Raw genomic sequence first — 23,758 nt, forward strand, 5'->3', positions numbered from 1 at the left:
TATGCGCACCCCTGTTCATTGTAATTGTCTCCAATATCTATTTTCTTGTTAAGCACTTCAGACAGCAGAGTGAGCTCTTGTGCGTTTTGAAGAAAAAACATACAACCATTTCATAACAGTTATTAACTATCGTGCACGAGTGGGTTTTCTTTATCCAAGACTTGCGTATACCACAAGCATCAAAACACACATTGAGTGCAACCCCAAAACCTTCCTTTCCTCATGTCAGGAAGTAAACTTCCTTTCGGCATGTCAGAGAGCAGCCACTAGTTCTTAGAACTAGCTGCCTACGAGTGCAAGCCAAATGGTTTCCCCTTCCACAGTGCCACTAATCTGAAGCACTGCCAATGACTAGGTTACTGAAGCACTTACCTTTCACTTTCCCTTTTACTCATTGCTCACCCTTTGCCTCAGGCAGAGTGCCATTTCCTTCAGTGTTGTTCCTTGGAACACACCTGCAGCCGAGTCCTCACATCATAAGCCTATTCACCTGTATCTGAGATACGGAGTGCCAACAACAGCATATCCACCCATAAGGATCATTGCTTTTCAGGATCACTCCACTTCATCAGAATATCCACCCATAAAGATCAGGTGCTCCTTCAGGATCGCTCCATCAGTGTGACCTCTGCACAGCTCACTCAGCCACAGTGCCACCTTATCGACAAGGTGCCATTCCAATAAAGTGCCACCAAGTTATGGGACACTTTCCTACTGTCACAGACCCCTTCCCCTAGACGTCCTAAAAGATTTGAACCATGTCATTAGAACAGCATCAAGCTCTCAAAGACGCAGGTTACATGGGACAGGAACTCACCCAGTGGGTGAAAGAAAAGCTGGATGACATACTCCAGCAGGAAGGAGCAGAAAGAGAAGATCGGAGGAAGTACAAAGAAGCTAAGGCAGCAAGAGACATCGCTCTCAAGGAGAGTAACCTAGCTCTCAAGGAGAGTGAGTGATTTCTCAAGGAGAGTGCACTAGCTCTTAAGGAAAAGGAGTTCAAGCTGGAGAAGGCACGAAAAGAAAATGTCAAAGCTCTAGCTGCCCAACAAGCCTCCAAACCCACACCTGCTGTGCCTAATGCTCCAGTATCTAGCATTAATACTCTGATTCCTAAATGGACAGAGGATGAGCCCGAGGCATGGTTGGAGGAAGTAGAAGCACTTTTCAAGAACTACTCCACCACCGAGATGGAGAGGGTTGCACTGCTTGCCAAGCACATAGACGACAAAGTGAAAACCGCCCTCTGCTCACTAGACAAGGGTATTAGAGGGAACATGGTAGAAAATTCGACGACTGATCACCCCAGAGAGATGGAGACAGTGTTTTAGAGGTCTCACCAAGGAAGTTGGTTGGGCCTGGTGGAATGGGCCTATCATAAGACCCAATCAGGACAATGCTGGCTTGATGGCATGGCGTGCACAGAGTTCCAGGACCTGTTCAATTGGATCATGCTGGAAGATCTCTTCCAGTGTGTCCCTTGACCTCCCGCTGTGCACCTCAATGACAAGCAACCTAAAACACTTGCAGAAGCTTATCCTATGGCCGACAACTGGGAGACCTTTAACCAGTCTCACAGGACATCTCACCAGCACATAGTGCCATGGACATCTTTCAGGATCAACTCGCCTGAAGAACAGACACCATGGCAAACCTCCAACGTGCAACTTCTGCAAGAGAGTTGGTCACCCCTAATCTGAGTTTCTCATTAAGAAGGGAGTTAACCAGCAGCACCCTCAAAAGGACTCCAAGGACTACTCTCCATCCATGACCACTCAATCTTCTCCACCAACAGTCACATAGAGAAATCAGCTAATTCACAGGGTCCCTGCAGAGACTCCGGAACTGCAGGGCACTATACTGCCGGATATTCTGGTTGCTTAAAACATGTCCACTCTACCATGCACGTAAATCTGATCAGTGCCATGACTTCCGTGGTCATGCTGCCATCTATGTCTCACCCCGAGCGGGTGTGGACCCAATCCATCTCAGTGGCACCCATGGATGGTTCTAGACTACCAGTGAATCTGCCAGTTAGAGTAGACACTGGCTCAGACATTTACCTGATTGACTGGGCCGGAGTACCAGCCAGTGCCACTGTAGACAAAAAGACCAGGTGGACGATGACCTGGATAGAAAAGCAGACTAAGACCATTCCCACAGTCGAGCTTCAGGTAACAACACTTGGGGCATGCAACCTCACCGTATTGACATGGTGAGCAAAATCAGGCATGGAGTAGAGTTCCTGCTGGGACGAGACCTACTCTGGGGATGTCCTTCCCCAGTGCCACTCTGTTGCATAGCTACCTCCATTAGGGAGGCCTTAACTCCAAAGTCACCTGACTGGGACACTGCCACCGTGACAGGCGAGCCACTGTCAGCCCTACCTTCTGCTCACCAAAGTGGTCGATGGAAGGGGAACACTCTGTGCAACTCCAGGCCTACTCCTCGCTCCTCACAAAAGGATGGCCACTAAAAGTTTCCTCCCTCATTGCGAAGGGAAACTGCCAGAACCAAGTACCGCTGCAAGACCTGTAACGTAACAGAGCACTCCACGAATTGGTCTGGGTGTCCTAGCAAGCAAAATACAGCAGACACCACACACAGAATAATCACAAGAGGCTCTGCCCTCCACAAGACACAGGAATCTGTGTCTCATGCTACCTCAGGTACACCGAGGGGTTTTGAACCCCTGGGTCCCTTGTCAGGCACGACTGACTCCATATCTCCGCCGGTGCCACTTGAGAGCCCTGAGCAGTGTCAAGTACTGTCTATCTTGGGCAATGAGCCTCCACTAACCTCAATCTCTGTGCCTAGCCTCGAGTTAGTGTCAGTGCCGGATCCCAATCATGTCACGGATCCTCCTATAGGAGATGCTCCATACTTCATGGAGTTGATCATTGCAAATTGTGAGCCTCCAGCCCCCACTGATTCTTCTTCACAATCACCTTCATCTGCAGAGGATGAACCTCTGGCAGACCTTAACGCTACACCTTCTCTGGTCGACCAGAAACTGTCCAGCCAGGATGCAGAAGCTGTTTCTACCCTTACAACGGTTGTCACAGCAGCCAAAGTAGGGAGTCTCCTCGTAGCTCCTAGGGCTACCTCTGATTCTGCTCCTGACAGCACCTCTGGCCTTTCCTCAGAGTCAGTGTCCTCATCACCTCATCGCAATGTCATAGCCAGACCTTGGAGGAACCCAAAGAGGAATAAGGGGCAGAAGAGATCCAGTTATACAGAAAATTTCAACAATCTCAATACAATTTTAAGGTGGTGAAACATGGAGGTTAAAATAAAATATGAAAGTCATTTTTAGTATTTTAATAAAATTCATTATGAAAAAAATCTTGAGTACCCCAGTTCCTCTCTAGTTTCAACGACCCTTCTGTTATTGGGCTACCGACTCTGTATCATAACCTGTAAGTTATATTATTAACACGAATAAAAATAAGAAACTTTGTATCAAACTCGAAAGGCACCGACTTTAACATGAGAACTATATAACTAAATGTAATGGCAATACACAAATATCCTTATTTACCCATGGAGGATAAATCAGTCACGTTATAAATAGCGGTCGTCACTGGACTCAGGTAATCCTAACACCTACAGCAAACAAGGAAGGGACCTAATTAAAGACAGACCGACAAAATAAAATATTCTCATATAACAATATAAACATATATCAACTTTAAATAAATAACCCACCAGCGGAAAATAACACCATCCGTATAAAGAGCTATAATTGACCGATACCATCCAACTAGCACTCGCCGAACTGTACAAATAAATGGTAAACAAATATTGCTATGCATAGCCTAAAGCATGAAAACAGTTTAAGGTAACTTATCCTTACAGAGTTATTTTATTATTATTTTTAGGTCACATCAGTACTTCTTTAACCTCGACTAAAAGACATTAATGGCCTTACCTTAGTTTAAGGGCGAAGCATGAATGGTTAAAGTGAAGGTTTTTCTGTCGGTTATTCGCTCCGTGCAGGATGCAAAGTCAAGAGGTGGGGGGGAGAGAAAGAGTGAACCCGTGTCTAGTGAAGAACCATCTCCAAACTCAGAACATAAACGTCAAGAGAATCCATTAGTAATAAAAAAGGATCAGTTTCTCTCGGCACGTCTGTTAAGCCCTCTTCATTGCACTCACGGTGTCAAACGGGTTATACGAGTGAACCCTTCAGGTCAATATACCTGAAGCTACAGACTACTGTCCAAGTCCTAGTAGCAGAATCCACTGGTTTCCATTTCTCCGCTGTCTCACACGTTAGCTCGGAAACCAAAACAAAATATTAATTCCTGGGAATTGCTTGTTTTGGTCCTCAAGACCACCCAACAACAGATAAGGCCATTATGCAAATGAACTTAAAATTACAAAAAACCTGTAAAGATAATTTATCTAAACAAGTCATGCACAGAATAAACCAAAGAGAAAGTTACCCCAAGCAAACCAACACACAGAACTGTGTGAGAAAATATTACAGTGAGAAATTACAGAAAAATAAGTGTATCCAGTAAAATAAATTACATTTATTTTTGTACACCAGTTAACCCATAAGAGCCACAAGCTCTCCTTGACACTCATGTCCCATTAGCACAGTGCTGTTTCCATCTCAGAGTGATCCTGGCACCTACCCAGAGGAGGTAGCCGGCGTGATCTCTGCCCAAATGGTCTAACACTCAACACCCTAGGCAATCTGGTAGACTAACCCTTGTAATAAACTCATGATAAAACTTTCCAACATTCAAGCTGGTAAACTCCTGACCACTTAGCATAATTAACCATTCAGGTTGCTCATGTCCGAAACTATTGCGTGTGTTATTCCATAAAGGATTGTGTAATCTGTAAATGATTGTATTTAGTTAGATCAGTGTCATTTAATTTAGTGCCTGGGCAGTGGGATAGTAGACCATGTCAACAAGACACATTTTCTCCATGTACCCTTTGCCTAGGAATAAAGTTCCCCTGTCGTAAGAGACTGCCAGTAGAAGTCTGTAGATACCATTGTATAGTGTTAGGCTCTGCTGTAGTAAGTAGGTTAGTAAAACTAGTATCACCTCCTAGCAGTTAGGTACGTCATTTTAGTTAGCTGCATTGCAAAAGTAAAGCTCATTTAGGGAAGCTAACTGATTAGTCAAGACAAATAACTTACTTAGCCAAGGCCTTCACACCCGAAAGGGAGTGAATGCCTTCTTAAAGGGGGGTAGCTCTTACATATTTATTGAAATTCGTCTCTCCAGCCTGTTTGCTAGGAAGTCAAATTTTGTGGCGACTGGGGGAGACCCCAGCTAGGGGGAACAGAATGTAAGCATCCTACCCCCACTATTTTACGTTATTAGGGGACAGAAAGCCATTATGGCACAAGGACAAGTCATGATAGTAAATGGGCTGCTAGGCTGACCTTTAGTCTTAAGTATAAGGCCTATTTCTCTTTGACCTTTGTGCTGGCTGTTATTCGCTTCTTTCAGATGTGCCACTGTCCTGTGCTCTCTGTGAGAATTAAGGGGACGACTCTGTGACCTGGATCGCTCTCACTCCGTGCCCCGACTCCGAAGCGCAATGTCGTTTCACTCTTAACAGCACTAAACCTGGTGCTTTTCTGTGCTCCCGCAATTGGCCCTGTGTCGGGACTTCTGAAGCCTGAATTCATCTTTTGCAAGCAAGTTCCATGCACAGATGCAATAATGTATGCCTTGAATTCGCAAATAATGCCAGTGTTCTTTTCCTATTCCTCAATTTCTCTCTGTATTCACTATTTCTAACTTTTCACTCTCCCAACCAAAGTTCCTTTGTTTCCCACAGCCTAGCACGCACATTTTCCCTCATGAATTGGTCCAAGCCTAAATTAAGTTTGTTCTGTGATAAAATAATTAGAACATTCCCACCATGGTGTTACCATGTGCTAATTAAGTCTAATGAATAATCCCCTGCATCATAAATAATTAATTCATGTGAGAGAAAGTCTTTGTGTAAATGAATGTTGACCTGGAATTCTTTTCCTGAATTCTGTTATCTGGCTTTTCACATTCTGCCCCTGCTATTGCGAAACAATCGCCAAGTGCAAGACACTTCTGCAATCGGGAGTCTACAAGGGCCACATGTTAGGCCTATCAGTGTTATTGTTGTGCTAAAGTGAAATAGTTTTATCAACCAGTCTTAAGTGGTTTATAAGATTCATGTCAAACTTTTATTTTTTTGCTAACTGTAGTTACACTTTTTATGGCACATTGCATGAGCCTTGATTGCTGAACTGCCAGCCTGTCCATATTAATTTCTAGTTGCACATCTGTAAATAAATTAATCTATTCTAACTGACTGGTTTGAAAGGCGACCTTCCTTTTTCTTTGAATAGATGTAATTTCAGGGTAAGCCAAACTATTAATTACATTTATTGCTTATGCTCTGAGATCTAGGTGTTGGCCCCTAGGGCAAAATTACGTTCAAAATACAATTTAACTCCTCCAACCGGACTCAGAACATAACACACACACACACACACACACACACACACACACACACACACACACACACACACATATATATATATATATATATATATATATATATATATATATATATATATATATATATATATATATATATATATATATATATATATATATATATATATATATATATATATATATATATATATATATATATATATATATATATATATATATATAAGAGATTTAAGAAAGGGCAATGTTTTCCATGACCTCCATGTCAATCAGCATTGTGATAAAAAGTTACTGTATGTCTTTCTGAAAAGAATAAAGCAAGTCAAGTTTATGGTAAATTCTCTTAAAGGAATAAAAGTTAGGTTTTACTGTATGCTCTTTTTGCAAAGTTTGGGGCAAGTTGACTTGGGAGGGATAGCCCTCATTGCAATATGCATATATATTTCCGTAATTGCAAACGATACCTTCAAAAAAAAAAAAAAAAAAAATATATATATATATATATATATATATATATATATATATATATATATATATATATATATATATATATATATATATATATATATATTGATGAGGATAGCCCTCCCAAGTCAAGTCGCCTTCCAAACTTTGCAAAAGATTGCACAGTAAAACTTAACTTTTATTCCTTTACGAGAATTTACCATAAACGTGACTTGTTTTATTCTTTTCAAAAAGAAATACAGTAATTTTTTTATTACAATGCTGATTGACAAGGAGGGCATGGAAAACTTTGCCCCATTCTTAAATCTCTTATTATTGTTCCCTGGACACTCTGTTAATCCTTTCTCTCAACCCCGTGGCTGTCTCAAAACCTTTCTTTTAGGTACGAAGCCACTTGGAGACAAAAGCCTTGCCGCAGGCACCAGATGCACTGGTGATGGGGATTAACCCAAAGGACATGTTTTAAGGGTCCCATAGCAACCAACCACCACACAGTCATTGCCCTTCCAAGCGGGTGACCGGATAATCATGAGATCGCAGAACCCATCTGTGCACCCATAGAAAATGGGGTACCAAGAGCATGGGGAGATAAACCAGCAGAAGTCATCAAAGGAACTGTGCGACCTGAACCAAGGCAGAGACACCTTGGCTGTAGTTACAGCAACATTGCCCCTTGGCCCCCACTCCATCTGAGCCAAATCCCATTCCCATGGCTGCTTTTCTTAGCCCAGTATTCTTTCAGTGCTAAGTCCCGTAAATTCCTTCCCTCCATACTGGCGAAACGACAAGGGCCACCTCTCCGAAATAAGGTAAAGTGCTCGGATTTGAGGTTTTTCAAGTCACAAATTTCTTAATCTTTCACTGATTTATTTTCGTTTTCCAAGTGTAATTCTCCATATAGATCTGACTTTATTAATGCAGTGCACAAATTTAAATTCATAATTTTTTCCAGTGTTTCAAACGAGGATTATAGGCGCCTTCCGTACACCTCTCAATTTTCCTTTGATTGTGCTAATTTTCTGCCAAGTAACCGCATGTGTCCTCAATTGCAGGCAGAGTTGCTTGCTGTGAAATCCCCCTTTCCGATTTTGCTTGTGTTGTGGTCCTAACCACTGCAGCGTACTCTGCAGTGCCCTTGAAGTGGATTTCCACGGCATCTTCAGTTATCATTTTGTTGTCGTAATTTAGTTCTCCTGCAGGACTCTGTTTACCTGTCTAATTTATTCCCCATTTTTCTGATTTTGGTGTTAATGTAAATACATGTGATTTTAAGTAAACCTGAGTGTTTTTCTGCAACATTCCCTGTTGAGTAAGGCCTCCAGCTCATCCTTGTTCCTATGTTCCACCTGATCCTGCAGTTTTAGTCAGATATTTATATTTGTATGGTAGGTAAGTCATTCCACTTATATATATATATATATATATATATATATATATATATATATATATATATATATATATATATATATATATATATATATATATATATATATATATATATATATATATATAAAGCTGTAAGCATTAAAAACCATCATGCATTTTTTACTAGATATGAAAGAACGTATTCAAATCTATTTGCAAGCATACAGGTCGACTCACCACTTTCTAAATTCAAAGAAATCCAGAGATTAAGGGCTCCAATACCCAGAGCAATGCAAGTCAGGAAAACAAACCGATAAACATAGGACTCGACAGTATGCATTGAAGATGCAATCACTTCACTCTTCTCCCTCCTCCATCCAAACCAGCTCCCCTCTACCTCACCCCACCGCTATACTTACTGGTTCTTAAATACCTCCACTACCCAACGTTTTCAATCATTCAGAACGCATTCAATAAGAACATAGATTTTTTTCATTTTCCTAAAATATTAAAACCTATGAGAAAGAGTGAGGAAGAGAATGAAAGCAGTATGCAGCCGAAACCTCTGCAGTATTATCATCATCGTTCGATTGGTCATATGATGAGAATCAGTACCTCAAAATAAACAACCTTTTTGTAATGCTTAACATCAACTTAACGTACGGGAAAACAAGAACAATGTTTTCGAGTAACAGAGAGAGAGAGAGAGAGAGAGAGAGAGAGAGAGAGCCCACATTTAGTTCTGGTAGTGTTCACTCGATCGTTATATGCGATTTATTTAATCTTACGCACAAAATATTCGGGTTGTATTTTTACTACAGGGGTTTGCAACTATTATAAACCACTTCTTCTTTTCATGTACATGTAAACCAACCTGTTGAACATCTTTGTCTGTCTGTTGTTTTACCCTACAAAACATCGAAAAGAATTAACGGCAAGTAATTCTTCCACACACACACATACACACACACACGTACACACACACACCCAGTACAGGCTACCGTAGGTTTATTGAGACTGGAGTGCCTGCGTAACTAGGATCAGAAAATATTCAATCTGATGATTGTAAACAATTTTAGTGACTGAATGATAGATCTTTGATAATATATATATATATATATATATATATATATATATATATATATATATATATATATATATATATATATATATATATATATGTGTGTGTGTGTGTGTGTGTGTGTGTGTGTGTGTGTGTGTGTATCTAAGTAGACAGATATGAGCACATGTGCCGTTTGCTCCAGAGTGGGTGGCTCCATAGAAAAAAACAAGATTATAATCACTGGCAAATTTCACCTTTTACTACTGATTTTTAAATTAGCTTCCCTTTAATAGAATTTACATAAAATTAGCCTTTTCATATTCTTGCACAAAAGGTTCATCAGTAGCGCGTCGAATCCCTTAATACCAGTGTGGCACAATCTTAATGTTGAACGCCCCTAGCTTTCTGGGTATCAACGTCCTTCAGTTCTATTGCTTCGTCCACGCCATCAGTCTCTCAGTTTCTGTGCTTTCCTCTTCTTCCTCCCCAACACTTCTGAATTTTACCATCTTTTCACCGACGTATTACCCTCCTTCTCTCTAAATGATGATGATGATCATCATGATCATCCTTCTTTGGCTCATATTGTTATTTCTTAGGATAATGTATTGAAAAGCGCTCGACGGTCCTTTTTCTTGTTTCGTCTTGGACGCCATTAGTCTATAATTGCCTACGTTCCTACGAGCGGTTTTACTTCCGAAACTGTGTTTGTTTAGAAGGTCTTTACAGATCTTGGCTATTTATTGTTTATTGTGATGTACGTCAAAACCCATATTTAATTTTTCAGTTTTTGATTAAAGAAATTGACAGTGAAATTCAGTAGTGATGTGGCAATTTATTCATTATTAATTTAGGAGTCTTACTGATAAAAAAACCAGTAACCTCTTCAGTAAATCCTATGACAGCGATTTAGTCATATAACTGTATATTTATAAAAAAGCATTTTTAATTTCCGGGTATTGCACGACATTTTATTTTCACTGTCTTTCAATAAATTTTGCTTTTCCATATTTAGATGTTCATCAATTAGTGCTCGTATATTCCTCACTATTTTCACAAGTTTTTGAGTCCTTTTCTTTCATCCAACTCCTCATGCTATTCACTGCAGTCCATAATCAAGTAAAACTGTATCTTCTGATTAAAACTCATCTTTACTTCATGATTTTTTTTCGTGATAACTTAAAATTTGTTAGGCTATATGCTAATAGTGTCGTTCCTAGCAAAACTGCAATTTGGTATTCTTGCTGCCTGGACTTATGGGCAGATTTACAATTTTCGATTTGTACTTAAAACATTCTACCAGTCAACTGCACCATAACGATTTTAAGGCATCATCTTCATCTCTTATTTATTATTTTCAGTTTCTTTATAAACACATACTGCTATATCAAGGAGTTTTTTTTATCCTTATCAATATTTCAGGAAATTTACTGTTGGAGGTTACTGGACCGTAATATTTAAGTCACTTTCACTTGGTTTAAAACTGTTATAAATTGTTCTCTCTTCCATTGACGAAAATTGCTCATTTATTTTCAACTTTTCTATTTTCAGTTCCTGAGATGGTTACTTTCTTTTTCTTCAGTAAATTTATTTTGAATATTATTCTAAATTCCGGAGTTTTCGTTTAGCTACTCATTTTCGTCATTTTTATGGCTTGTCTTTTTCCTCGTTAATATGATGAGTTTTTCCCTCATTTCAGTTGTAGTCAGCCAGTACTGATTGTGTTCAAGGTAAAGATTTCAACGTATAAAAAATAAACGTTATAAATTTATTCTCTTTGCAAAATTTTAGTAATTAGCTGTTTCGAATATTATAGAAACAAAATATACATTTTTTGTAGATTTAAATCGGTAATATTCTGGCGCTTCACAAACATTTTTTTTTTTTCATTATTAACTCTCAGCCTGTCTATATTCATGTTAAAGATAATTACTTTATAGTAATATTAAAGTTACAGGTTCCATCTACTTCTAATTGCTAATTACTGACGGATGTGACCGAGTGTAACGTCCGATTAGATCTTGATTTTTATTAGGTACATATTATTAGAATTTTGCTCGCCTGTGGTCATTGTCATTAATCCACAAGTGAATGTCCTCACACATGAGAGTTTCTCTATTAAAAAAAGACATCTTCGTGTAAACATACTCAAATGCTTTATAATAAAACTCGTCCTTGTTTTACATTTCATAATTGCTTAGGACGAACCCTTCCAACTCCCTTGACAATTTTCCCTACCCTTGACGTATAATATTAATTTGTTATGATTTTTAAAAGTTTAGGTTGTCAAGCCAAGCACTGGGGCGCTTTCGGCCATTCAGCCTTGAAGACACTGGAAAGAGGACGCTGGAGTTATGGACAGCAAGATAAAGAGATCCAGAAAATAAAGGAGTTGAAATACAAGGATCTGACAGTAGAACTGGGTGAAACCCCTCTCGTTTCACTAAGAAGTAAAAGTTAGAGAATCTGGACAGCAAGATTAACAGAGTTTAACAGGTTTTAGGCATACATGGTATATTTCATATGCACTGCATCTCATTTTAGGTAAATGTAGCTTTCCATCACTCGTTCCATGCTTTCTTTTATCTTTGAGGACCATTTTACGATATAGCGTCTTATGATGTACATTCCTCAGGTTTTAGATTTTGGCAACGCAATTTTTGAAGTCGTTTGTTTCTCTTACTGGGTATGTTAGCCAACGGCCCTTGTCTTTTATATATTCTGTGATCATCTCCTCATGATATCGTCTAACAATTGCTATCATGATTTTGGGGCCTTTTCATCAGTTGTGATGTTCATTTCTTCACCTTTCCCTCTGATTTAATTTTTTTGCCGGTTATACCCTTTTACTTCTGCCGTAAAACACCATGCTCGTCTTATACCTTCTACTGGAATTTCACAAATCGCTGACTAACGTTTTTCTTCTGCTCAGTAGCTTCCGGTGCAGGGTCAGTTGATTTTAGAAATGAGGTACCATTTTTTTTTCTACTTTATTTTATCTGCATAGTTTGTTTCCTTTGATTTTCTAACCACATTTTATTGGGATTACTCATGGCATCAATTTAAGTTATTTACGTTAGTGCACTCCTCCGTGGAAGTTACCTTCAGCATACTGATTCTAATCATCACTCTTGGGAGAGACTGCAATCTCATCCATTTTGTTGTTTGATGTTTTCCTTGACAAATTTATATTCTTTTCACAATTTTAACATTTAATTATCCCGATCGCCAAGAAATACTAAGCATAAAAGGACTGACAAGTACATTGCAAATGGTGATGACTGATTAGAATGATTAAAACACCCATAAATAAATTACAACGTCACCTCAATCTCCAAACATTTCAAACCTAAGATTACGTTCATAATGATGGTGTGTAAAAATAATGACTGAGTTGGTAAAGAAACTGGTAAAAAAAGATATTAATAGCAGTGTGATTTCTTACCTTAGTTTACAAAAGTTGTACTTTTACTCTGTTCATTCACCGCAAAGTTAAAATTTCCGTTTTCCGTGAATTCAGAAAAACTTTTCTTTGAAAAAGTGGATCAAAGGTTTTTATTCTTCCTGGCCTGAGGTTAAAAAAAATCATTGGATTGGCCTCCGCACTGCCAAAAGACACTTACTGATGTGGAACACTTCTTAGAGAAAAATAGACAAGCATTAAATCTAGCGTTTCCTTCCCAATGATTTTTGTAACCTCAAGCTAGGAGGAATGAAAGCCTTTGACTCACCTTTTCAAAGAAAATATGTTCTACTCACTGAAAACGAAAATATATAATATATATATATATATATATATATATATATATATATATATATATATATATATATATATATATATATATATATATATATATATATATATATATATATATATATATATATATATAATATATAATGTATGAATATATAATGTATGTATATAGTACACGAATATATATATATATATATATATATATATATATATATATATATATATATATATATATATATATATATATATATATATATATATATATATATATATATATATATATATATATATATATATATATATATATATATATATATATATATATATATATATATATATATATATATATATATATATATATATATATAGAAGAGAGAGAGAGAGAGAGAGATGATATTGTTGATCAGTAAACAAACACACTAATAGATAAAAGGCATAAAATCCATCAGTAACGGTGACAATATTCACAGCTTATTCATAGAGAGAGAGAGAGAGAGAGAGAGAGAGAGAGAGAGAGAGAGAGAGAGAGAGAGAGACCGTCCTGACAGAGGTGGCGAGAGCAAAAACAATGAGAGAAGAGTAAGCAAGAGGAAGGCAACTCCCACAGACACTGTCAGCCAACCGGGCGACAGGAAGTGGGTCAACCCAAACTATTTCCGGGTCAAGAACTTTGGTTCCGGATTAGTGACCATGATGTGATAGCTCGCGGAGCTTAACAAAAAAAAAAAAAAAAAAAAATCACACGCACAAACTATATTAAACTGAAAGCGACAGATCGCTGTTATATGTATCACTATGGCAAAATAAGAAAATAAAATATACCGGTTAAAACTAATGAAGGAAGAAAAAGAGAAGCGAAAAAACTGCTGTTCGCAGAAAAATACTTTATGAAATGGAAATAGTCATATCATAAACTCAGAAACCAAGATGACCAAATTGAGAATTCAGTAAGTATTAAACGGGGGGAGAGCAATAAAACATTTAAAAAATCCTGTAAATAAGGCTCAATTATATAAAACTGTAAAAAAAAGTTGGGAACAGTAAAATAAGCAACAAAAGCTATGGTAGGCAACAGGTGTAAAACAAAGAAACACCATGTAAAAAGTAAGCTCTATTTGGACTTAAATTTATGGTAAATCTAATTGATAGATGAGTTAAAAGGACCCGAATGCTTCAGAATATGAATTTCATATCAACTGGGTAAATAAAAAAAAAAAAAATTCAGTCAGGGAGCTTTTATAATGAAAAGACCAGGACATGCGGTATGGCCCAGACCAAAGTAGATCGCTGAAGTTAAAGATGAACGATTTAAAAATAATGCAAATTAATTGATTTTTTTAAATTCCTTTAGTTTAGAGACATACAACTCTGACTTATGAGGAACAGTGGGTATTATATTACCATGTCTGTATTTATATTCTTTACTTTATACAAACGGCCGATGGGAGACACGAGGCTCTGTCCATATCCGGATCAAATCTAAAGAAGAATGGGAAAGGGGAAAATCTTAATAAACCTGCAGGCATTCAACAGAAGCAACATAATAGGAATCAGGCAAATCATGCGAATGGAAAGAATCCATAACTCTTTCGAGGAGGCAAAGAAACAGCGAATAGATTACATTTTGTGTAAAACCATAAGGTTCTGATAATGGTAATGAGATGGTTTTTCTTTTGAAAAAAAAATGCAATAAATAACAAGATGAAACAAGTAAAAAATACGCCGAAGTTTCTTCGGCGCAATCGAGTTTTCTGTATGTCGTATAATCACTGCCATCGAAAATAGATCTATCTTTCGGTGGTCTCGGTATAATGCTGTTATGAGCCGCGGCCCATGAAACTTTAACCACGGGTCGGTGGTGGTCTGTCCTAAACGTTGCCAGATCCTCGATTATGGCTAACTTTGGCCTTAGATACAATAAAAATCACTGAGGCTAGAGGGCTGCAATTTGGTATGTTTGATGAGTGGATGGTGGATGATCAACATACCAGTTTGCAGCCCTGTAGCCTCAGTAGTTTTTAAGATCTGAGTGCGGACGGACAGACAAAGCCGGCACAATAGTTTTCTTTTACAGAAAACTAAAAAGGTGATAATGTTATTAGAACATATCAAAGAATATATAAACAGATCAATAGGTATAATGTTTTTAGATGATAAGCCACCATCAGCATATTGTCCTTTCATTGAGCAGAAAAAGCACGCTGACATGCGGCATAACTGTCATCAATATCGCAAAGCTGCCTCGTCATCCTGAACCTGTACGTACGTTCCCCTATGAAAGTATGCAGAATGGACGCACTCAGGTCAGGGCTTTGGGACGTTCCATGACGTCCCTAGGGCTTGGATTTCTCTCTCGAACCTCTTTTATTTTACCGTTCACTTTTGACGGTCTAGGTAAACATGTACGGAAATAAATTGGCTGAGTAACAGGGAAATGTAGCAAGAGTTAATTATATGTCATTTATTTAATGCAAAGGGCGACGGGACGGGAACATAAGACTCTTCTGTTGGGTTCGTCTTAATAACGGCGAAAGATGAAAAATGGATGCTTGCGATGAAGAAAGCTTTAGACTCCGCCCCAGTGTCTTGGACAGTTCACTTTTCGGTTGTTTAAACAGCTACATGTGCAGCCATTGCAATAGTTTTGCACGAGAACTTTGCAGATGAGAATATGGATCCTAACACTGGTAGCTCTAAGATTTAATATAGAGGAATACCTTGTTTACAAGGTGTTGTTGAAGATGGAAACTGGCGAAAGTATACTGTGGAACATTTGATGTCTTCCATTGAAGAATGTAGCATCCACAAGGCAACTGTCGTTGGCAACGTGTTTTTTTTTTTGTGGGGGGGGGGGGCGGGAACGGGGAGGACGGGAAAACTTATTTCAACTAAACCCAGATAATCAACTAGAGGAATGTCCTTTATGATTATGCAGCCCGCATACAAACTTCTCCAACTGATGAAGGGGTCAATCAAAGAACAGAAACTTTTGAATGTAGCAATTGTATGAGCATGACAACATCAACAGTTTCAATGAGGTTGCTCTGGTTTTTTTTTTTTTTGGTCAAACCTTCCCTTTGTGTCGGCTTTGGTAAAACGATGAATCAGAGGAGTGCATCTGCTCCCCTACTGCCAAGGGCAGAATGTAGGATTTTTGCAAAAACTGAACGTTTTCTGTTTTGTCTTCTACTGAGGCAAAAAAAACGCCAAGTTATAAAGATAGCGATACCCGTATATCAGTAAAAGCAGCACACGAGTGACAGGGGAGAGACATCAGTAACTGACCTTTATTTGTTCCACTTGCATTAAGACTGTAAAGCACTATCAGGACATTCACTTTCCATGAGCCTGATATTCACTCACCTCACCACTGGTGCATTCTGCAACTCTGTTGTAAGCGGTAATGTATCCCTGATAAATAAGCCGTCAATTCAGCTTTAGTTTAGGTATTAAAAAAGAAATGTTCTTTTGGAGGAACAGTTCTGATATTAGTTTTATCTCCTGAGTACTACCTTATCATGTAACCAGGTGATCACTTTCCTCTTGTTTGCTCTTTGAGTGATCCTTCTATGTATCTGTCAAAAAGAAGTCTAATTTGTGCAAATGAACAAGATAGACATTCTAATTTCAGTACTAATTAAAAGAATAACTTTTTGTAAGTCCTAATGTTGTCTTATTTTTCAGTCTGTGTTCACTCATACAATTCTATTTGCGATTAGTAAATTACCAGATTTTCTTTCAAAATTTTTCTCATCCTCTGTATTTCTGTGTTCATAATGGTCTTGATGTTTGTTCTACTTTTAGAAGCAGATAATCCTTCATTTAAAACCTGCTTTGTAGGTTCTCCCAGATAATTCTTGATATTTGCTTTGTCCCGTGCGAGAAGCAATGATCCATGAGACACAAACAATGACAGTGGAATTGTGTCTGTCTCGGGGAGATTTCTGACAATAATGTTGAATCTTGCAAGATTTTATTCTTCCTATGTTCACTCAATTCTTCCCTAACAATGACGTTCATTCAGCTCTTCCCTAACATTGATGATGATATCACATTTTATATGTAAGGTTAATATCGTTCATTTTAAAACATTTGTTATATGTCTTGATTTCTTAGCAATCAAAAACGCTTTCCCCAGAGTCGACTCATTCTGAATAATTCCAGCTATGCCATCAAGTTCTTTCATTAATGTGACTTCTTTTTCACTACAATTTGTCTACTCCTGTGACAGATGTGTGTCACTTCTAGTAACAGAGATCTCTTGGCCTTGATTCTTCCCAGGTTTCTGGTTGTGAGCTTGGTATTTTGCACTTTAGCACGACAGATCAGGCTTAGATGAGCTTAGTTCAAGTATTTTGTGAGTTCCTCTTGAGCTACTAGAAGTAAACTCCATTGTCTTTCTTGGTGATCAGACTGAATTCCTAATGACCGCCAATAGCGTTCAGGCAGAAGCATACCTTCACCACTAACGATAAGCATACCTTCACCACTAACGATATATATATATATATATATATATATATATATATATATATATATATATATATATATATATATATATATATATATATATCTATCTATCTATCTATATATATATATATATATATATATATATATATATATATATATATATATATATATATATATATATATATATATATATATATATATATCTTCTTCTTCTTCTTTTAACGTGCTTTTATTCCCATTTTTGTATGGGGTAAGCACGATGCCTTCTTTGAAGGACTTTTTGATTTGGCTTTGGGGTAGACCTGTGGTCTCGATCGGCTGCCCTGCCTGACATCGCTTAGACCCGGTACGTATGTTTCATGTATCATACCCGACCCAACGCCCTTTCTTCCCAGCAGCGAGAAGTTATTGCTCTGGTATGGCGAGAGTTCGAGACGTGTGAGATGTTTGTTATGTTTTTAGAAGGTGTTGTAGTGGCATTGTTTTGTGTGTATTTAGTCTGTAACATCCATTTGCTTTTTAAGCAAACCTATCCGTTGATTACATATATAATCCCGGGATGTCTACACGGATAGCAAAGTGTCTGCCTCTCTTGATCAGTCGGCTGCGGGTTTGAACCCGCGCCACAGACCTCTCGAAGTCCGAAGCTGCTGCTGTAACCGACTGAGCCATCGAGGCTCTATATATATATATATATATATATATATATATATATATATATATATATATATATATATATATATATATATATATATATATATATATATATATATATATCTATCTATCTATATATATATATATATATATATATATATATATATATATATATATATATATATATGTGTGTGTGTGTGTGTGTGTGTGTGTTTCTGATGCTCTGGAAATAACGGGATTGCTGATAGCATCACAAAATTAGAAACTCCTAAAAAAAGGCGTCCAAAGAACGAGTGGCTGTGATTCATTTTTAACATAATGTTAACAATGAGTGAACACACATAATCTGCAATATTTTGTTCTCATTTTAAAATTGAATTACGTACATGATGCATAACCATGAATAGACGCATATAGGCCTATTGTTGTTTTATATTACTTCCTTGTGCTGAATATTTATTCTCCTTTAAAAATTGAATTGCATATATAATTTTTAACCATGGATAAATATACTATCTTGCCAACAACAGAAGCAGCCTCCTTTAGTTTTTCGACTAATTTAGAATATGCAGCCTTTTTGTTAAATCTGTTATGATAATCTTTGGATTTCACCTCCCCAAGGAAAGGCTCATTGTTATAGGTTTCAACGAAATCTTCAAGATATTCAGCAATGAGGCTGACACTTACAGCCCTCAGTATACACAATTATTCTTCCTATGGAAAAATGCAGAATCATAAATATATGTTAATCTTACACCCTAATCATTAGTTATTGAAAAGATAAATAACTCTAATCCACCATTTTTTAGGTATAAAACTTTTAGATTCAATAAAGTTCGGCACTTTCTGTTTGTGACTGGAATATGCTCTTCATCCGAGAACGGGAAGATTACCGAGAAGAAAAAAGTAGCCTCCCCACAGTCACTAATGACTCAGGCATATTGACTGATAAAGACTATTTGCTCAGGTCGACTGGGTAGGCAGAAAAAACTGTGCTGGTTGTCCACATTAATGTTCAGGTGTGTCAGCACAGGTCGACTGTGCAGGCAGACCTGCATAAGAATAGCTGAACGTTAGTGGCGGTCTGAATTAGTCCATTTGATACCTCAGCGACGATTTCCTTTATTTCTAGCGCTTGTTCCTAGTGAGTCTGAAGGAAAGTGTCAAATATAGCCAGAATTGTCGCTACATGAACGATATTTGGAGGATAGAGGCCAGTTTCAATCCATAACTGATCAATTTCACTTCCCTCCATGTACCTCTTAATAATAGCCTTGAGAGGCAAAATGGAAAATAAAAGTACATTTATTTTCCATTTTGCAAAGCAAATTAGAATATACAGTACATTCATATCTTCAAGCTTCTAAGTTATTATATTTACTTGTAGATCAAGTCTAACAACTGTAGCTGGTTTGTTTTCTCCTAACGCTTGAACACTGATATTGTGTGCTCACGTCAGTGAAGAGGCCTGGAGGTACAACAGGTACGTGTATCTGTGCCCTCTATTTAGTAATAAGTGAATATTACTGGATGCTGACAACACTGGAAAACTCGATTCACTGTATTCCTTGACCCTCATGACGTTCATCAGAAACAGTGCCAGTTATAGGAATGATACCATTTACTGAGCATACTCAGATGGGTCTCGTTATATAATTTGAATTGTTTTTATCTCTCCTGTTTTCCTTCGCTATTTCTTTTTTATAGTCTATTCTTTACGTTTGCATTTATTTTTGTATTTCCATTATCGGATTCCTAGGATATATATCAGCCTGGTTTTCTAACTAGTGAAACAGCTTGGCTAATAACAAAATTGATAATAATTTTATTCACATACTTGTTCATATACTTACTAAAAGTTTTATACCTAAATTAATGATATATCAGAGACATTTATCTTTTTAAAATTGATTGCTTTAGTGGCATCAATAAGCTTCTTGAAGGTATCTTCTTACCGTCTGAGTTTTTTCCGATTCTCATTCGTTAATTTCTGGTGAAAAATACGCAGATTTTCTTCTCCTGTTTATTGTTTCTAGCGACAACTGTTTCACCTTTTATGGCATTATCAAGCGACTAATGACTTACAACTGGGCCTTTCGACCTATTTATATACAGTATGTATATATGTATCTAACCAAATAAACTGCATTTTACTGTAATTTACACAAGGAAAATAATAAATTTAATATTGGGTATATTTACAATATTAATCCAATGACTGAATATTTAATGTGCATGTTTATAAGACGGATTCCTTTAGTAAACTTCAAGTTTTAATTTGCATATGATTTTTGGTCATTCAGCTAACTATCTTCAACTATGGTGGTTTCTTTGCTGGCAGCTTCAGCCCTGGAGCATCCGAGGAATCTAAAAACCACAAGAATGAACGAATGTGAGGAAAAAAAAAAATATGGAACGATTTTGATCTTCCAGTGAGAACAAGATACTGCATTACCTCAGTCAAAGCAATGACGTCAGAACAGGAAAACAATAGAGCTCAAATACGTTTTCAAATATTTTCAAAAACATTTAAAAGTTTTAAGTCAAGAATGCCAATAAGATATGATTTAATAGAAACTACGCACAGAAAATCAGCAGGATGATACACAAAAATAGTAATGCGATACAAAGTAGTAAATTGGATACAAGCATGTGACTGATAAGAAATTCTGCGATATATCAGGGATACAAAACCAAGTTACAATAATATCGGAATTCAGTAATAATGGGATAGCTTGAGCACTGTGATACAAAAATACCACTGGTGAAATCAAACTGGAAACAGCAATAAGAACGGATGAAATATGAAATATGCAAGGGATAAAGTATCTATGAAGAAAATTACCAGAGCATCTTAAGTTAAAAGTTAGGTGTAAGAGTTTGTCAGGTACAATTTTTAGGAGGAGCTGTTGTAGGGATGTGATTCGAGGTAAAAACTGCAAAAATGATAAGCCTCAAACTTATTCGTAACCAATCTTTAATATCTATACGTAGTCCCTTTTGGATCTAGTAGGAGAACGCAATATCGCTGAAATCTTCATTCTGCTGTTCTTTGCGTATATAAGATGCCTTGTTAATCTTGGCCGCTCCTTCCGTCCGTCAACAATATGAGGTTAAAGAAGCTGTTTACTGAATTTCAGTTTTCCACGAAGCAGCGCCGAACTGCTAAGACGGTGAAACTCCCAGTCTCAAATTTGGTAGACGAAAAACGAATCTCTGAGAATGTGAGTAACATGGCAGTAATAATGGTTTATTCACGCCTTATTTTTGAAAGTTGATAAAAAGTCACGTGAACAATTCATAAATCATGATGCCATATAACATACATGCATTAATTTAGGAAATGGGAACAAAGAAACAAACTCGAAAATAAAACAATATAAATAAACACGCAACCAACGCTTGTCCTAATATGGCACAAATGAGAGAAGAAACAAGAAAGAAAGATAGCCACGAGGGTGGTGTGGGTGAAGCAAGCACAACGAAAGGGACCCAGAGGAGGAAACGCTTCCAAAGGTGAAGCCAAAAGGCTCACATGTATCAAGCACAACTCAGCCATGCCATTGCAACTTGCGATCATGCACAAGAAGAAAGACGTATCGTGGGACATAAATGTGGGAGATGAATGTGGGAGACGAGACAGGAAGTCCAGAGGCGAAAGGAAAATCTGGCAAGGGAAGTGAGGAAAACGTGAACGCAACAAACTCGCCCTTCAGAGAAAGAAAGTAAAGAAGAAAATGAAGAAAAACAGACGCACCTGGAAAAGTCTTGGTAAGACTTGACTCAGCATATGCAACAGGTGAGGAATACAGCGGGGTTGATCTTTGGTTCGTGAAGGAAAGAAGTGAAAAGAGAAAGTGGAGAAGGAAGTCAGGTCCGGGGTTATGAAATTTACAAAGGAAAGGCAGAGAAAGGAAAACTCACTGTTAGTGAAAAAAAAAAACCTAATAGTTGACACAAAAGAGGGCAGAAACTGTGAGACAATCAAGGGAAAAGTGAAATCTACTGAAGGCAAGAGGAAAATTTCTTATCCTAGCTGGGCCATGAGGCAAAAACTAGCTAAACATTAAAACTGTAAGCGAATGAATGCATGAAAGTAACAATAACATCTTAGCTGTAAAATAAATACACGTACTAAAAAGATGAGTTAAATAAATGCCGTCATGTGACCCCTCCGCCAGTAACATAAGAATCTATCCACTTCGCTTGTTTGCTGTTAATGCAATGTTGTCATAAGAGCACCCTCATCTATCTATATTCCTTTTTACTATGTAACAAATTAATTTAATTGTAAATAAACAGGTTATTAGTTTTAAAAAATCTGCAAGAATTTAAGAGCTTCCTTGGCTATTTTACTAGTGAATGTACTCCCTTGACAGCTGAGTTATTTTAGGTGTGAAACAGATGAACGCTAATTGCGTGTTGAGGTTAGCAGAGTGATCAAGTGCGTACGTCAAAATAAAGTTAATTTTGAGCAGGCAGCTATAAGCCAGGAACTGACTGAAGCATGCGCATTTGACAATTAAATAAGGGTGGGGAAAATATGATTTCTCTCTCATACAAGTAAGGAAAAGCAGACGTGGAAGGGATGGTGTTGACGGGGGTGGGAGGTGAGGGCTGGGGAGCAGGACCTACCTCAGGAAGTTACTAAGGAGCCAGAAAAAGGAAGTCGTTACGCAAGACTCCAAGAATCATGTGAATAAATGTGTGGTTACTCATACCTTGAGCAATAACATTACAAAAGATTAGTGGCTGTGCATCACACACACACATTATATATATATATATATATATATATATATATATATATATATATATATATATATATATATATCTAAATAATTAAATATATATATATATATATATATATATATATATATATATATATATATATATATATATATATATATATATATATATATATATATATATATATATATATATATATATATATATATATATATATATATATATATATATATATATATATATATATATATATATATATATATATATATATATATATATATATACATATATATATATATATATATATATATATATATATATATATATATATATATATATATATATATATATATATATATATATATATATATATATATATATATATATATATATATATATATATATATATATATATATATATATATATATATATATATATATATATATATATATATATATATATATATATATATATATATATATATATATATATATATATATATATATATATATATCTAAATATATATATATATATATATATATATATATATATATATATATATATATATATATATATATATATATATATATATATATATATATATATATATATATATATATATATATATATATACATATATATATATATATATATATATATATATATATATATATATATATATATATATATATATATATATATATATATATATATATATATATATTTATATATATATATATATATATATATATATATATATATATATA

The 23,758-nt window shown here is 36.3% G+C and overlaps 1 long non-coding RNA gene across 1 annotated transcript; it reads right to left on the reverse strand.

Moving 5' to 3' along the window:
* Positions 1 to 3,306: 3,306 nt before the first annotated feature.
* LOC136841212 (uncharacterized) lies at positions 3,307 to 4,519 on the reverse strand. The gene is made up of 3 exons (XR_010853825.1): positions 3,932 to 4,519; positions 3,709 to 3,778; positions 3,307 to 3,417 (listed from the first exon to the last, which is right to left on the reverse strand). It is a non-coding gene; the product is annotated as an uncharacterized lncRNA (long non-coding RNA).
* Between the last annotated feature and the right edge of the window lie 19,239 nt (positions 4,520 to 23,758).

This window comes from Macrobrachium rosenbergii, chromosome 8 (assembly GCF_040412425.1).
Source record: "Macrobrachium rosenbergii isolate ZJJX-2024 chromosome 8, ASM4041242v1, whole genome shotgun sequence".
NCBI lineage: Eukaryota > Metazoa > Arthropoda > Malacostraca > Decapoda > Palaemonidae > Macrobrachium > Macrobrachium rosenbergii.